Source organism: Chiloscyllium punctatum, chromosome 47 (genome assembly GCF_047496795.1).
Source record: "Chiloscyllium punctatum isolate Juve2018m chromosome 47, sChiPun1.3, whole genome shotgun sequence".
Lineage (NCBI taxonomy): Eukaryota > Metazoa > Chordata > Chondrichthyes > Orectolobiformes > Hemiscylliidae > Chiloscyllium > Chiloscyllium punctatum.
Window position 1 is genome coordinate 27088810 of NC_092785.1, and position 16657 is coordinate 27105466.

Genomic DNA, 16657 nt, shown 5'->3' on the forward strand with positions numbered 1-16657 from the left:
GACAGGGACTGTACACGGTGACTCCCAGTGTGATACAGAGATTGGAACTGTAAACTGTGACTCCCAGTGTGATACAGAGACAGGAACTGTTCACAGTGACTCCCAGTGTGATACAGAGAACGGAACTGTACACGGTGACTCCCAGTGTGATACAGAGACAGAAACTGTACACGGTCACTCCCAGTGTGATACAGAGACAGGGACTGTACACAGTGACTCCCAGTGTGATACAGAGTCAGGGACTGTACACAGTGACTCCCAGTGTGATACAGAGACTGGGACTGTACACGGTCACTCCCAGTGTGATACAGAGACCGGAACTGTACACAGTGACTCCCAGTGTGATACTGAGACAGGAACTGTACACAGTGACTCCCAGTGTGATACAGAGACAGGAACTGTACACGGTGACTCCCAGTGTGATACAGAGACAAGAACTGTACACAGTGACTCCCAGTGTGATACAGAGACAGGAACTGTACACGGTCACTCCCAGTGTGATACAGAGACAGGAACTGTACACGGTCACTCCCAGGGTGATACAGAGACAGGGACTGTACACGGTGACTCCCAGTGTGATACAGAGATAGGAACTGTACTCACTCACTCCCAGTGTGATACAGAGGCAGGGACTGTACACGGTGACTCCCAGTGTGATACAGAGACAGGAACTGTACACGGTGACTCCCAGTGTGATACAGAGACAGGAACTGTACACAGTGACTCCCAGTGTGATACCGAGACCGGGTCTGTACACGGTGACTCCCAGTGTGATACAGAGACAGGAACTGTACACAGTGACTCCCAGTGTGATACAGGGACAGGGACTGTACACAGTGACTCCCAGTGTGATACAGAGACCGGAATTGTACACAGTGACTCCCAGTGTGATACAGAGACAGGGACTGTACACGGTGACTCCCAGTGTGATACAGAGATTGGAACTGTAAACTGTGACTCCCAGTGTGATACAGAGACAGGAACTGTTCACAGTGACTCCCAGTGTGATACAGAGAACGGAACTGTACACGGTGACTCCCAGTGTGATACAGAGACAGAAACTGTACACGGTCACTCCCAGTGTGATACAGAGACAGGGACTGTACACAGTGACTCTCAGTGTGATACAGAGTCAGGGACTGTACACAGTGACTCCCAGTGTGATACAGAGACTGGGACTGTACACGGTCACTCCCAGTGTGATACAGAGACCGGAACTGTACACAGTGACTCCCAGTGTGATACTGAGACAGGAACTGTACACAGTGACTCCCAGTGTGATACAGAGACAGGAACTGTACACGGTGACTCCCAGTGTGATACAGAGACAAGAACTGTACACAGTGACTCCCAGTGTGAGACAGAGACAGGAACTGTACACGGTCACTCCCAGTGTGATACAGAGACAGGAACTGTACACGGTCACTCCCAGGGTGATACAGAGACAGGGACTGTACACGGTGACTCCCAGTGTGATACAGAGACAGGGACTGTACACAGTGACTCCCAGTGTGATACAGAGACAGGGACTGTACACAGTGACTCCCAGTGTGATACAGAGACAGGGACTGTACACAGTGACTCCCAGTGTGATACAGAGACAGGAACTGTACTCAGTGACTCCCAGTGTGATACAGAGACAGGGACTCTACACAGTGACTCCCAGTGTGATACAGAGACAGGGACTGTACACAGTGACTCCCAGTGTGATACAGAGACCGGAATTGTACACAGTGACTCCCAGTGTGATACAGAGACAGGAACTGTATACGGTGACTCCCAGTGTGATACAGAGACAGGGACTGTACACAGTGACTCCCAGTGTGATACAGAGACAGGAACTGTATACGGTGACTCCCAGTGTGATACAGAGACAGGGACTGTACACAGTGACTCCCAGTGTGATACAGAGACAGGGACTGTACACGGTGACTCCCATTGTGATACAGAGACAGGAACTGTATACGGTGACTCCCAGTGTGATACAGAGACAGGGACTGTACACAGTGACTCCCAGTGTGATACAGAGACAGGAACTGAACACAGTGACTCCCAGTGTTATACAGAGACAGGGACTGTACACGGTGACTCCCAGTGTGATACAGAGACAGGAACTGTACACGGTGACTCCTAGTGTGATACAGAGACAGGGACTGTACACGGTGACTCCCAGTGTGATACAGAGACAGGAACTGTACACGGTGTCTCCCAGTGTGATACAGAGACAGGAACTGTGCACGGTGACTCCCAGTGTGATACAGAGAGAGGAACTGTACACGGTGACTCCCAGTGTGATACAGAGACACGAACTGTACACGGTGACTCCCAATGTGATACAGAGACACGAACTGTACACGGTGACTCCCAGTGTGATACAGAGACAGGAACTGTACACGGTGACTCCCAGTGTGATACAGAGACAGGAACTGCACACGGTGACTCCCAGTGTGATACAGAGACAGGGACTGTACACGGTGACTCCCAGTGTGATATAGAGACAGGAACTGTACACAGTGACTCCCAGTGTGATACAGAGACCGGAATTGTACACAGTGACTCCCAGTGTGATACAGAGACAGGGACTGTACACGGTGACTCCCAGTGTGATACAGAGATTGGAACTGTAAACTGTGACTCCCAGTGTGATACAGAGACAGGAACTGTTCACAGTGACTCCCAGTGTGATACAGAGAACGGAACTGTACACGGTGACTCCCAGTGTGATACAGAGACAGAAACTGTACACGGTCACTCCCAGTGTGATACAGAGACAGGGACTGTACACGGTGACTCCCAGTGTGATACAGAGACAGGGACTGTACACAGTGACTCCCAGTGTGATACAGAGTCAGGGACTGTACACAGTGACTCCCAGTGTGATACAGAGACTGGGACTGTACACGGTCACTCCCAGTGTGATACAGAGACCGGAACTGTACACAGTGACTCCCAGTGTGATACTGAGACAGGAACTGTACACAGTGACTCCCAGTGTGATACAGAGACAGGAACTGTACACGGTGACTCCCAGTGTGATACAGAGACAAGAACTGTACACAGTGACTCCCAGTGTGATACAGAGACACGAACTGTACACGGTCACTCCCAGTGTGATACAGAGACAGGAACTGTACACGGTCACTCCCAGGGTGATACAGAGACAGGGACTGTACACGGTGACTCCCAGTGTGATACAGAGACTGGAACTGTACACGGTCACTCCCAGTGTGATACAGAGACAGGGACTGTACACGGTGACTCCCAGTGTGATACAGAGACAGGGACTGTACACGGTGACTCCCAGTGTGATACCGAGACCGGGACTGTACACGGTGACTCCCAGTGTGATATAGAGACAGGAACTGTACACAGTGACTCCCAGTGTGATACAGAGACCGGAACTGTACACAGTGACTCCAAGTGTGATACAGAGACAGGAACTGTACACAGTGACTCCCAGTGTGATACAGAGACAGGGACTGTACACAGTGACTCCCAGTGTGATACAGAGACAGGAACTGTACACAGTGACTCCCAGTGTGATACAGAGACAGGGACTGTACACAGTGACTCCCAGTGTGATACAGAGACAGGAACTGTACACAGTGACTCCCAGTGTGATACAGAGACCGGAACTGTACACAGTGACTCCAAGTGTGATACAGAGACAGGAACTGTACACAGTGACTCCCAGTGTGATACAGAGACAGGGACTGTACACAGTGACTCCCAGTGTGATACAGAGACAGGAACTGTACACAGTGACTCCCAGTGTGATACAGAGACAGGGACTGTACACAGTGACTCCCAGTGTGATACAGAGACAGGAAGTGTACACGGTGACTCCCAGTGTGATACAGAGACAGGAACTGTACACGGTCACTCCCAGTGTGATACAGAGACAGGGACTGTACACAGTGACTCCCAGTGTGATACAGAGACAGGGACTGTACACAGTGACTCCCAGTGTGATACAGAGACAGGGACTGTACACGGTGACTCCCAGTGTGATACAGAGACAGGAACTGTATACGGTGACTCCCAGTGTGATACAGAGACAGGGACTGTACACCGTGACTCCCAGTGTGATACAGAGACAGGAACTGTACACAGTGACTCCCAGTGTGATACAGAGACAGGGACTGTACACGGTGACTCCCAGTGTGATACAGAGACAGGAACTGTACACGGTGACTCCCAGTGTGATACAGAGACCGGAACTGTACACAGTGACTCCCAGTGTGATACAGAGACAGGGACTGTACACAGTGACTCCCAGTGTGATACAGAGACAGGGACTGTACACAGTGACTCCCAGTGTGATACAGAGACAGGGACTGTACACGGTGACTCCCAGTGTGATACAGAGACAGGGACTGTACACAGTGACTCCCAGTGTGATACAGAGACAGGAACTGTACACGGTGACTCCCAGTGTGATACAGAGACAGGGACTGTACACGGTGACTCCCAGTGTGATACAGAGACCGGAACTGTACACGGTGACTCCCAGTGTGATACAGAGACAGGGACTGTACACGGTGACTCCCAGTGTGATACAGAGACAGGAACTGTACACGGTGACTCCCAGTGTGATACAGAGACAGGGACTGTACACAGTGACTCCCAGTGTGACAGAGAGACAGGAACTGTACACGGTGACTCCCAGTGTGATACAGAGACAGGGACTGTACACAGGGACTCCCAGTGTGATACAGAGACCGGAACTGTACACGGTGACTCCCAGTGTGATACAGAGACAGGAACTGTACACGGTGACTCCCAGTGTGATACAGAGACAGGAACTGTACACAGTGAGTCCCAGTGTGATACAGAGACAGGAACTGTACACGGTGACTCCCAGTGTGATACAGAGACAGGGACTGTACACAGTGACTCCCAGTGTGATACAGAGACAGGAACTGTACACGGTGACTCCCAGTGTGATACAGAGACAGGGACTGTACACGGTGACTCCCAGTGTGATACAGAGACAGGGACTGTACACGGTGACTCCCAGTGTGATACAGAGACAGGGACTGTACACGGTGACTCCCAGTGTGATACAGAGACAGGGACTGTACACAGGGACTCCCAGTGTGATACAGAGACCGGAACTGTACACGGTGACTCCCAGTATGATACAGAGACAGGGACTGTACACGGTGACTCCCAGTGTGATACAGAGACAGGGACTGTACACGGTGACTCCCAGTGTGATGCAGAGACAGGGACTGTACACGGTGGCTCCCAGTGTGATACAGAGACAGGGACTGTACACGGTGACTCCCAGTGTGATACAGAGACAGGAACTGTACACGGTGACTCCCAGTGTGATACAGAGACAGGAACTGTACACGGTGACTCCCAGTGTGATACAGAGACAGGAACTGTACACGGTGACTCCCAGTGTGATACAGAGACAGGGACTGTACACGGTGACTGCCAGTGTGATACAGAGACAGGAACTGTACACAGTGACTCCCAGTGTGATACAGAGACAGGGACTGTAGACGGTGACTCCCAGTGTGATACAGAGACAGGAACTGTACACGGTGACTCCCAGTGTGATACAGAGACCGGAACTGTACACAGTGACTCCCAGTGTGATACAGAGACAGGGACTGTACACGGTGACTCCCAGTGTGATACAGAGACCGGAACTGTACACGGTGACTCCCAGTGTGATACAGAGACAGGGACTGTACACGGTGACTCCCAGTGTGATACAGAGACAGGAACTGTACACGGTGACTCCCAGTGTGATACAGAGACAGGGACTGTACACAGTGACTCCCAGTGTGACAGAGAGACAGGAACTGTACACGGTGACTCCCAGTGTGATACAGAGACAGGGACTGTACACAGGGACTCCCAGTGTGATACAGAGACCGGAACTGTACACGGTGACTCCCAGTGTGATACAGAGACAGGAACTGTACACGGTGACTCCCAGTGTGATACAGAGACAGGGACTGTACACGGTGACTCCCAGTGTGATACAGAGACAGGGACTGTACACGGTGACTCCCAGTGTGATGCAGAGACAGGGACTGTACACGGTGGCTCCCAGTGTGATACAGAGACAGGGACTGTACACGGTGACTCCCAGTGTGATACAGAGACAGGAACTGTACACGGTGACTCCCAGTGTGATACAGAGACAGGAACTGTACACGGTGACTCCCAGTGTGATACAGAGACAGGAACTGTACACGGTGACTCCCAGTGTGATACAGAGACAGGGACTGTACACGGTGACTCCCAGTGTGATACAGAGACAGGGACTGTACACGGTGACTCCCAGTGTGATACAGAGACAGGAACTGTACACGGTGACTCCCAGTGTGATACAGAGACAGGAACTGTACACACTGACTCCCAGTGTGATACAGGGACCGGAACTGTACACAGTGACTCCCAGTGTGATACAGAGACAGGAACTGTACACGGTGACTCCCAGTGTGATACAGAGACAGGAACTGTACACGGTGACTCCCAGTGTGATACAGAGACCGGAACTGTACACAGTGACTCCCAGTGTGATACAGAGACAGGGACTGTACACGGTGACTCCCAGTGTGATACAGAGACCGGAACTGTACACGGTGACTCCCAGTGTGATACAGAGACAGGGACTGTACACGGTGACTCCCAGTGTGATACAGAGACAGGAACTGTACACGGTGACTCCCAGTGTGATACAGAGACAGGGACTGTACACAGTGACTCCCAGTGTGACAGAGAGACAGGAACTGTACACGGTGACTCCCAGTGTGATACAGAGACAGGGACTGTACACAGGGACTCCCAGTGTGATACAGAGACCGGAACTGTACACGGTGACTCCCAGTGTGATACAGAGACAGGAACTGTACACGGTGACTCCCAGTGTGATACAGAGACAGGGACTGTACACGGTGACTCCCAGTGTGATACAGAGACAGGGACTGTACACGGTGACTCCCAGTGTGATGCAGAGACAGGGACTGTACACGGTGGCTCCCAGTGTGATACAGAGACAGGGACTGTACACGGTGACTCCCAGTGTGATACAGAGACAGGAACTGTACACGGTGACTCCCAGTGTGATACAGAGACAGGAACTGTACACGGTGACTCCCAGTGTGATACAGAGACAGGAACTGTACACGGTGACTCCCAGTGTGATACAGAGACAGGGACTGTACACGGTGACTCCCAGTGTGATACAGAGACAGGGACTGTACACGGTGACTCCCAGTGTGATACAGAGACAGGAACTGTACACGGTGACTCCCAGTGTGATACAGAGACAGGAACTGTACACACTGACTCCCAGTGTGATACAGGGACCGGAACTGTACACAGTGACTCCCAGTGTGATACAGAGACAGGAACTGTACACGGTGACTCCCAGTGTGATACAGAGACAGGGACTGTACACAGTGACTCCCAGTGTGATACAGAGACAGGGACTGTACACGGTGACTCCCAGTGTGATACAGAGACCGGAACTGTACACGGTGACTCCCAGTGCGATACAGAGACCGGAACTGTACACGGTGACTCCCAGTGTGATACAGAGACAGGAACTGTACACAGTGACTCCCAGTGTGATACAGAGACAGGAACTGTACACGGTGACTCCCAGTGTGATACAGAGACAGGAACTGTACACGGTGACTCCCAGTGTGATACAGAGACAGGGACTGTACACGGTGACTCCCAGTGTGATACAGAGACAGGGACTGTACACGGTGACTCCCAGTGTGATACAGAGACAGGGACTGTACACAGTGACTCCCAGTGTGATACAGAGACAGGGACTGTACACAGTGACTCCCAGTGTGATACAGAGACAGGGACTGTACACGGTGACTCCCAGTGTGATACAGAGACAGGAACTGTATACGGTGACTCCCAGTGTGATACAGAGACAGGGACTGTACACCGTGACTCCCAGTGTGATACAGAGACAGGAACTGTACACAGTGACTCCCAGTGTGATACAGAGACAGGGACTGTACACGGTGACTCCCAGTGTGATACAGAGACAGGAACTGTACACGGTGACTCCCAGTGTGATACAGAGACCGGAACTGTACACAGTGACTCCCAGTGTGATACAGAGACAGGGACTGTACACAGTGACTCCCAGTGTGATACAGAGACAGGGACTGTACACAGTGACTCCCAGTGTGATACAGAGACAGGGACTGTACACGGTGACTCCCAGTGTGATACAGAGACAGGGACTGTACACAGTGACTCCCAGTGCGATACAGAGACAGGAACTGTACACGGTGACTCCCAGTGTGATACAGAGACAGGGACTGTACACGGTGACTCCCAGTGTGATACAGAGACCGGAACTGTACACGGTGACTCCCAGTGTGATACAGAGACAGGGACTGTACACGGTGACTCCCAGTGTGATACAGAGACAGGAACTGTACACGGTGACTCCCAGTGTGATACAGAGACAGGGACTGTACACAGTGACTCCCAGTGTGACAGAGAGACAGGAACTGTACACGGTGACTCCCAGTGTGATACAGAGACAGGGACTGTACACAGGGACTCCCAGTGTGATACAGAGACCGGAACTGTACACGGTGACTCCCAGTGTGATACAGAGACAGGAACTGTACACGGTGACTCCCAGTGTGATACAGAGACAGGAACTGTACACAGTGAGTCCCAGTGTGATACAGAGACAGGAACTGTACACGGTGACTCCCAGTGTGATACAGAGACAGGGACTGTACACAGTGACTCCCAGTGTGATACAGAGACAGGAACTGTACACGGTGACTCCCAGTGTGATACAGAGACAGGGACTGTACACGGTGACTCCCAGTGTGATACAGAGACAGGGACTGTACACGGTGACTCCCAGTGTGATACAGAGACAGGGACTGTACACGGTGACTCCCAGTGTGATACAGAGACAGGGACTGTACACAGGGACTCCCAGTGTGATACAGAGACCGGAACTGTACACGGTGACTCCCAGTATGATACAGAGACAGGGACTGTACACGGTGACTCCCAGTGTGATACAGAGACAGGGACTGTACACGGTGACTCCCAGTGTGATGCAGAGACAGGGACTGTACACGGTGGCTCCCAGTGTGATACAGAGACAGGGACTGTACACGGTGACTCCCAGTGTGATACAGAGACAGGAACTGTACACGGTGACTCCCAGTGTGATACAGAGACAGGAACTGTACACGGTGACTCCCAGTGTGATACAGAGACAGGAACTGTACACGGTGACTCCCAGTGTGATACAGAGACAGGGACTGTACACGGTGACTGCCAGTGTGATACAGAGACAGGAACTGTACACAGTGACTCCCAGTGTGATACAGAGACAGGGACTGTACACGGTGACTCCCAGTGTGATACAGAGACAGGAACTGTACACGGTGACTCCCAGTGTGATACAGAGACCGGAACTGTACACAGTGACTCCCAGTGTGATACAGAGACAGGGACTGTACACGGTGACTCCCAGTGTGATACAGAGACCGGAACTGTACACGGTGACTCCCAGTGTGATACAGAGACAGGGACTGTACACGGTGACTCCCAGTGTGATACAGAGACAGGAACTGTACACGGTGACTCCCAGTGTGATACAGAGACAGGGACTGTACACAGTGACTCCCAGTGTGACAGAGAGACAGGAACTGTACACGGTGACTCCCAGTGTGATACAGAGACAGGGACTGTACACAGGGACTCCCAGTGTGATACAGAGACCGGAACTGTACACGGTGACTCCCAGTGTGATACAGAGACAGGAACTGTACACGGTGACTCCCAGTGTGATACAGAGACAGGGACTGTACACGGTGACTCCCAGTGTGATACAGAGACAGGGACTGTACACGGTGACTCCCAGTGTGATGCAGAGACAGGGACTGTACACGGTGGCTCCCAGTGTGATACAGAGACAGGGACTGTACACGGTGACTCCCAGTGTGATACAGAGACAGGAACTGTACACGGTGACTCCCAGTGTGATACAGAGACAGGAACTGTACACGGTGACTCCCAGTGTGATACAGAGACAGGAACTGTACACGGTGACTCCCAGTGTGATACAGAGACAGGGACTGTACACGGTGACTCCCAGTGTGATACAGAGACAGGGACTGTACACGGTGACTCCCAGTGTGATACAGAGACAGGAACTGTACACGGTGACTCCCAGTGTGATACAGAGACAGGAACTGTACACACTGACTCCCAGTGTGATACAGGGACCGGAACTGTACACAGTGACTCCCAGTGTGATACAGAGACAGGAACTGTACACGGTGACTCCCAGTGTGATACAGAGACAGGAACTGTACACGGTGACTCCCAGTGTGATACAGAGACCGGAACTGTACACAGTGACTCCCAGTGTGATACAGAGACAGGGACTGTACACGGTGACTCCCAGTGTGATACAGAGACCGGAACTGTACACGGTGACTCCCAGTGTGATACAGAGACAGGGACTGTACACGGTGACTCCCAGTGTGATACAGAGACAGGAACTGTACACGGTGACTCCCAGTGTGATACAGAGACAGGGACTGTACACAGTGACTCCCAGTGTGACAGAGAGACAGGAACTGTACACGGTGACTCCCAGTGTGATACAGAGACAGGGACTGTACACGGTGACTCCCAGTGTGATACAGAGACAGGGACTGTACACGGTGACTCCCAGTGTGATGCAGAGACAGGGACTGTACACGGTGGCTCCCAGTGTGATACAGAGACAGGGACTGTACACGGTGACTCCCAGTGTGATACAGAGACCGGAACTGTACACGGTGACTCCCAGTGTGATACAGAGACAGGGACTGTACACGGTGACTCCCAGTGTGATACAGAGACAGGGACTGTACACAGGGACTCCCAGTGTGATACAGAGACCGGAACTGTACACGGTGACTCCCAGTGTGATACAGAGACAGGAACTGTACACGGTGACTCCCAGTGTGATACAGAGACAGGGACTGTACACGGTGACTCCCAGTGTGATACAGAGACAGGGACTGTACACGGTGACTCCCAGTGTGATGCAGAGACAGGGACTGTACACGGTGGCTCCCAGTGTGATACAGAGACAGGGACTGTACACGGTGACTCCCAGTGTGATACAGAGACAGGAACTGTACACGGTGACTCCCAGTGTGATACAGAGACAGGAACTGTACACGGTGACTCCCAGTGTGATACAGAGACAGGAACTGTACACGGTGACTCCCAGTGTGATACAGAGACAGGGACTGTACACGGTGACTCCCAGTGTGATACAGAGACAGGGACTGTACACGGTGACTCCCAGTGTGATACAGAGACAGGAACTGTACACGGTGACTCCCAGTGTGATACAGAGACAGGAACTGTACACACTGACTCCCAGTGTGATACAGGGACCGGAACTGTACACAGTGACTCCCAGTGTGATACAGAGACAGGAACTGTACACGGTGACTCCCAGTGTGATACAGAGACAGGGACTGTACACAGTGACTCCCAGTGTGATACAGAGACAGGGACTGTACACGGTGACTCCCAGTGTGATACAGAGACCGGAACTGTACACGGTGACTCCCAGTGCGATACAGAGACCGGAACTGTACACGGTGACTCCCAGTTTGATACAGAGACAGGAACTGTACACAGTGACTCCCAGTGTGATACAGAGACAGGAACTGTACACGGTGACTCCCAGTGTGATACAGAGACAGGAACTGTACACGGTGACTCCCAGTGTGATACAGAGACAGGGACTGTACACGGTGACTCCCAGTGTGATACAGAGACAGGGACTGTACACGGTGACTCCCAGTGTGATACAGAGACAGGGACTGTACACAGTGACTACCAGTGTGATACAGAGACAGGAACTGTGCACGGTGACTCCCAGTATGATACAGAGACAGGGACTGTACACAGTGACTCCCAGTGTGATACAGAGACAGGAACTGTACACGGTGACTCCCAGTGTGATACAGAGACAGGAACTGTACACGGTGACTCCCAGTGTGATACAGAGACAGGAACTGTACACGGTCACTCCCAGTGTGATACAGAGACAATAACTGTACACAGTGACTCCCAGTGTGATACAGAGACAGGAACTGTACACAGTGACTCCCAGTGTGATACAGAGACAGGAACTGTACACGGTCACTCCCAGTGTGATACAGAGACCGGAACTGTACACAGTGACTCCCAGTGTGATACAGAGACAGGGACTGTACACAGTGACTCCCAGTGTGATACAGAGACAGGAACTGTACACAGTGACTCCCAGTGTGATACAGAGACAGGAACTGTACACAGTGACTCCCAGTGTGATACAGAGACAGGAACTGTACACGGTGACTCCCAGTGTGATACAGAGACCGGAACTGTACACAGTGACTCCCAGTGTGATACAGAGACAGGGACTGTACACAGTGACTCCCAGTGTGATACAGAGACAGGAACTGTACACAGTGACTCCCAGTGTGATACAGAGACAGGAACTGTACACGGTGACTCCCAGTGTGATACAGAGACAGGAACTGTACACGGTCACTCCCAGTGTGATACAGAGACAGGGACTGTACACGGTGACTCCCAGTGTGATACAGAGAGAGGAACTGTACACGGTGACTCCCAGTGTGATACAGAGACAGGGACTGTACACGGTGACTCCGAGTGTGATACAGAGACAGGGACTGTACACGGTGACTCCCAGTGTGATACAGAGACAGGGACTGTACACAGTGACTCCCAGTGTGATACAGAGACAGGGACTGTACACAGTGACTCCCAGTGTGATACAGAGACAGGAACTGTATACGGTGACTCCCAGTGTGATACAGAGACAGGGACTGTACACCGTGACTCCCAGTGTGATACAGAGACAGGAACTGTACACAGTGACTCCCAGTGTGATACAGAGACAGGGACTGTACACAGTGACTCCCAGTGTAATACAGAGACAGGGACTGTACACGGTGACTCCCAGTGTGATACAGAGACAGGAACTGTACACGGTGACTCCCAGTGTGATACAGAGACAGGGACTGTACACGGTGACTCCCAGTGTGATACAGAGACCGGAACTGTACACGGTGACTCCCAGTGTGATACAGAGACAGGAACTGTACACGGTGACTCCCAGTGTGATACAGAGACAGGGACTGTACACAGTGACTCCCAGTGTGACAGAGAGACAGGAACTGTACACGGTGACTCCCAGTGTGATACAGAGACAGGGACTGTACACAGGGACTCCCAGTGTGATACAGAGACCGGAACTGTACACGGTGACTCCCAGTGTGATACAGAGACAGGAACTGTACACGGTGACTCCCAGTGTGATACAGAGACAGGGACTGTACACGGTGACTCCCAGTGTGATACAGAGACAGGGACTGTACACGGTGACTCCCAGTGTGATGCAGAGACAGGGACTGTACACGGTGGCTCCCAGTGTGATACAGAGACAGGGACTGTACACGGTGACTCCCAGTGTGATACAGAGACAGGAACTGTACACGGTGACTCCCAGTGTGATACAGAGACAGGAACTGTACACGGTGACTCCCAGTGTGATACAGAGACAGGAACTGTACACGGTGACTCCCAGTGTGATACAGAGACAGGGACTGTACACGGTGACTCCCAGTGTGATACAGAGACAGGAACTGTACACAGTGACTCCCAGTGTGATACAGAGACAGGGACTGTACACGGTGACTCCCAGTGTGATACAGAGACAGGAACTGTACACGGTGACTCCCAGTGTGATACAGAGACCGGAACTGTACACAGTGACTCCCAGTGTGATACAGAGACAGGGACTGTACACGGTGACTCCCAGTGTGATACAGAGACAGGAACTGTACACAGTCACTCCCAGTGTGATACAGAGACAGGGACTGTACACGGTGACTCCCAGTGTGATACAGAGACAGGAACTGTACACGGTGACTCCCAGTGTGATACAGAGACCGGAACTGTACACAGTGACTCCCAGTGTGATACAGAGACAGGGACTGTACACGGTGACTCCCAGTGTGATACAGAGACCGGAACTGTACACGGTGACTCCCAGTGTGATACAGAGACAGGGACTGTACACGGTGACTCCCAGTGTGATACAGAGACAGGAACTGTACACGGTGACTCCCAGTGTGATACAGAGACAGGGACTGTACACAGTGACTCCCAGTGTGACAGAGAGACAGGAACTGTACACGGTGACTCCCAGTGTGATACAGAGACAGGGACTGTACACAGGGACTCCCAGTGTGATACAGAGACCGGAACTGTACACGGTGACTCCCAGTGTGATACAGAGACAGGAACTGTACACGGTGACTCCCAGTGTGATACAGAGACAGGGACTGTACACGGTGACTCCCAGTGTGATACAGAGACAGGGACTGTACACGGTGACTCCCAGTGTGATGCAGAGACAGGGACTGTACACGGTGGCTCCCAGTGTGATACAGAGACAGGGACTGTACACGGTGACTCCCAGTGTGATACAGAGACAGGAACTGTACACGGTGACTCCCAGTGTGATACAGAGACAGGAACTGTACACGGTGACTCCCAGTGTGATACAGAGACAGGAACTGTACACGGTGACTCCCAGTGTGATACAGAGACAGGGACTGTACACGGTGACTCCCAGTGTGATACAGAGACAGGGACTGTACACGGTGACTCCCAGTGTGATACAGAGACAGGAACTGTACACGGTGACTCCCAGTGTGATACAGAGACAGGAACTGTACACACTGACTCCCAGTGTGATACAGGGACCGGAACTGTACACAGTGACTCCCAGTGTGATACAGAGACAGGAACTGTACACGGTGACTCCCAGTGTGATACAGAGACAGGAACTGTACACGGTGACTCCCAGTGTGATACAGAGACCGGAACTGTACACAGTGACTCCCAGTGTGATACAGAGACAGGGACTGTACACGGTGACTCCCAGTGTGATACAGAGACCGGAACTGTACACGGTGACTCCCAGTGTGATACAGAGACAGGGACTGTACACGGTGACTCCCAGTGTGATACAGAGACAGGAACTGTACACGGTGACTCCCAGTGTGATACAGAGACAGGGACTGTACACAGTGACTCCCAGTGTGACAGAGAGACAGGAACTGTACACGGTGACTCCCAGTGTGATACAGAGACAGGGACTGTACACAGGGACTCCCAGTGTGATACAGAGACCGGAACTGTACACGGTGACTCCCAGTGTGATACAGAGACAGGAACTGTACACGGTGACTCCCAGTGTGATACAGAGACAGGGACTGTACACGGTGACTCCCAGTGTGATACAGAGACAGGGACTGTACACGGTGACTCCCAGTGTGATGCAGAGACAGGGACTGTACACGGTGGCTCCCAGTGTGATACAGAGACAGGGACTGTACACGGTGACTCCCAGTGTGATACAGAGACAGGAACTGTACACGGTGACTCCCAGTGTGATACAGAGACAGGAACTGTACACGGTGACTCCCAGTGTGATACAGAGACAGGAACTGTACACGGTGACTCCCAGTGTGATACAGAGACAGGGACTGTACACGGTGACTCCCAGTGTGATACAGAGACAGGGACTGTACACGGTGACTCCCAGTGTGATACAGAGACAGGAACTGTACACGGTGACTCCCAGTGTGATACAGAGACAGGAACTGTACACACTGACTCCCAGTGTGATACAGGGACCGGAACTGTACACAGTGACTCCCAGTGTGATACAGAGACAGGAACTGTACACGGTGACTCCCAGTGTGATACAGAGACAGGGACTGTACACAGTGACTCCCAGTGTGATACAGAGACAGGGACTGTACACGGTGACTCCCAGTGTGATACAGAGACCGGAACTGTACACGGTGACTCCCAGTGCGATACAGAGACCGGAACTGTACACGGTGACTCCCAGTGTGATACAGAGACAGGAACTGTACACAGTGACTCCCAGTGTGATACAGAGACAGGAACTGTACACGGTGACTCCCAGTGTGATACAGAGACAGGAACTGTACACGGTGACTCCCAGTGTGATACAGAGACAGGGACTGTACACGGTGACTCCCAGTGTGATACAGAGACAGGGACTGTACACGGTGACTCCCAGTGTGATACAGAGACAGGGACTGTACACAGTGACTACCAGTGTGATACAGAGACAGGAACTGTGCACGGTGACTCCCAGTATGATACAGAGACAGGGACTGTACACAGTGACTCCCAGTGTGATACAGAGACAGGAACTGTACACGGTGACTCCCAGTGTGATACAGAGACAGGAACTGTACACGGTGACTCCCAGTGTGATACAGGGACAATAACTGTACACAGTGACTCCCAGTGTGATACAGAGACAGGAACTGTACACAGTGACTCCCAGTGTGATACAGAGACAGGAACTGTACACGGTCACTCCCAGTGTGATACAGAGACCGGAACTGTACACAGTGACTCCCAGTGTGATACAGAGACAGGGACTGTACACAGTGACTCCCAGTGTGATACAGAGACAGGAACTGTACACAGTGACTCCCAGTGTGATACAGAGACAGGAACTGTACACAGTGACTCCCAGTGTGATACAGAGACA